The following is a 3,297-nucleotide window of genomic DNA, read 5'->3' as shown; positions in this document are numbered from 1 at the left end:
AGCTGCTCGAAAAGTCAGTTCACCAAACCACCGACGATAGCCTTAGAACTCAAATATTCCTAGATTTGGATAAAAGTTAATAAATAGATAACTCAAAAAAAAAAAAAAAAAAAAAAAAAGTTTGTGTTTACAGTTAAAGAGAATCAAAGCGGAAGTTTATCTTTTGCCATTCCACCCTCAGGACACGGCTGAATGTCAGTCCTTTCCACTCCGACGGGTCCCATGGTTGTGTATAAATTGCTGAGTTGCGCAATTACAGAATAACATACAATAGGGGCCATGCGTTTCCGTCTGAGACACGGGATGGAGTGACCATGTGAACTTGCCTCCTTGAACATAGAAGGCGTGGCAACCACTTAGTAGTGAAGTAGGTAAAGCCCATTTCATTAACTCGTGAAAAGTAAACAAATACAGCCTACATTAAAACATGCATGTGGAGAGTTTAATCAGCTAAACAACTGAGATTTATATATGTATATATATACTATATATGCGCTCGTTCTGGCCTCATCTTATGTTGGTGGTAAGGATGCACTATTTATGACTTCTGCTGTTAATGTCTGACCTCTTGTGGACAATGATGCGCACTGAGGTGAACGGTAACACGTATTATAATGAGCTGTGGCAGTCACTTTCATGCTGGCTTCTGCTTTTATTTACAGGATTTTTCACCAATGGAAATTGCTTATAATAATGACCACACTGTTATCAATCAATTTCCAGGAATCTATTATGTGAGCCCGGTGAAAATAATCGTTTAGAGCGCACAATTGCAGGAATGGCACTACGGTGAAAGGATCTTTTTTGTGCAAGGGTAAGCCATAACTTTGTAATCTTCCAAAAGAAAGAAACAAATAAGTAGCAAATCACTGTGAATTCATGCAGTAGAGCATGCAGTCGGTTTAGGGCAATCTCTTGAGTCGGTGTTTTAGCAGAGATTTGTACTAATACGTGGAAAAGACCTTGGTATTGGACATTAAAGTCCTCAACTACAGGATTCCGAGAAAATGTGACCTCGAGAGTGCAATTAGCAGCATGAGTGCAGGATATTATCAGCTACTTATATGTTAAGCAAAGTGATGACTCCTTCGAAAGGGCCTGCTGATGGGGGAAAGATGACACCAGTGCTAATGTGCTGAGATCATGTCTCACAGTGTCTTGGAACACAAGGAAATAGTCTAAGCCCTTGCAGAATGAAAAGGCAGCTGAAAGACTTAAGAATAAGAAATGAAGTGAATGAAATAAATACAAAAAGATACATGGATGCAATAATAATAATAATACTTTTTATTTCTTAAAATACTGGAACATTTTGTTCTATTTAATGTTTCCAACCTTTTATAAAAGGCGTTATTTTTTAAGCTAAAGCCCATAAGGCATATTCCATTTCTGTTGTTTGGGAATGCTGTGGGACTGTGCACAATACCATCAGTCATTAGTAAGTAGTAAGCCTTAGGAACCGAAACAAATAAGACTGTTGATCGGCATGAAGGAAAGATGTAAATCTGGTGTGTCAAATAAATTTGGCTGAAAATAAACTGTTGTTTTTTCTGCATGTCATGCACTGTTGTTTACTTGGGAGTTAAACCATCTCTGTAACATATGGCTACTGCTGTAACGCTTTGGCTGCTTTGATGCACCTCCACCACCAGAATGGGTACGGAGTGTGCTCTGAGTCTGAGTAGGTCATTCTTGAAGTGCACCGTATGAATATGAATTTTTTCCTGTGCTCTGCATTCACAAATGGTTGGATTAATTCCAGGAAATTCTCTGTTGATTGCCGTGCCAATCAGTCTCAGTGTTTAAACCTAAGGGATTAATGTGAAAATAGGAATGACATGAATGAAAACACCTCTGTGTCTCTCTAATTCAGATGTCTGCTGTCCACTTATTCTTGTTATCTTGGTGCAGCTAAAGGTAAAAGTAAACATTTTTTTTGGGTAAAAGCCACTAACTGTTGAAAAATGGTTCAGCTTTTCATTTACCACTTTAGCAAACTGTCAGTGAAGCTAAGCCATTAGGTGGCAGTCCAGCACTTTTCTGCTTGCTTCTGCACTGTCCAGTGACGCCTCTGGTTGTGTGTCTGCAGAGAAGAAAATATCAGCCTATCATCGCACAAAGTTTCTTTGTGCATAATGCTGTCTATTGTGGGCTTTATTCAGAAAATGTCTCTGGGGTTTGCCATCGGGGTAGATACAGAAACTTGGAAGTCCAGCAACTGCTTAGTAAACAATTAGAGGAGGAAGTTTATACAGTCAATGCAAGTCTGAAGGTCATTTGTATCTTGACAACACTACTGCAATGTAAACAAAGTTAAATATTAATGTGGATTAAATGTTCTTTCAAGTGATCGACTTCTGTGGGGTGCCACATTTCATCTGGAGTTCACTGCGCCTTCCAAAATCTAAAAAATCCAAATCTGAATTTGTAGAGAAAGAAATGTATGGAATGTTTTAACACACCAGGATGCAACCTAGCTGGATGCAACAATTTGCAAATGCTTTTGCCTCCTCCTCATCATGCACTCAAGTGTCCTCAAAAAGCACTGGGTTACCTCCTGATTAATCGTCTCTATCACAGTTGGTTATGTTTGGTTCATTTAGATATGTTTTGTGTCTTATTTCCTACTTCCTATACTGACTCATAACAGTCACTGCTCTGTGAAATGTGGAATTGTGTTGTATTGGACATTTCCTCTGTCATCCTTATTGCTTTTTTTGGATTTGTGACTCAAATCCCCTTACTCTAGTCTGAGTGATTTATACATATGAATAAAGATGTATGCCTGAGAGCTCCATATGCCAGTGTTATCCAATCAAACTTGGCTGCTGAGAGGCTCCAGAGATTGCAAGTGTAATATCAATGCAGCAATCCCTGGGTTATTGCCACTTTGAAATACGCAGGGTCCCCTTGATACTATAGCCATGTTGTGATAGGAGAGATTTAGATTTAGATCTAAAAATTAGGTCAGTAAAAGCAATCTGTAATCTGCACAGCAATTAAAAAATAATGGCGAATAGGAAGTTGTTTCCTAGAGTGTCATCAGGGTTGTTTAGACTTCACAGACATACTGTCATTTGCTTCATGCACATTTGCTAATGCAACAAGTTGAATTACAGTTGGTGCAGTGCAGTAGTTTGCAACTGTCCCCTCACGGTGGTACATTTTGGGGCATGAACATTTTGTTATGGAGTTTGCATGTTGCTCTGAGCTTGCATGTGAATGTTTAACAGCTGGGATAGCCACCAGCCCCCTGTGGCCCTCAGGACGAGCAGTTATGGATAATTCATGTATTAC

This window comes from Chelon labrosus (assembly GCF_963514085.1).
Source record: "Chelon labrosus genome assembly, chromosome: 21".
NCBI lineage: Eukaryota > Metazoa > Chordata > Actinopteri > Mugiliformes > Mugilidae > Chelon > Chelon labrosus.
The sequence above is the reverse complement of the archived record's forward strand: the minus strand, read 5'-3'. Positions refer to the sequence as shown.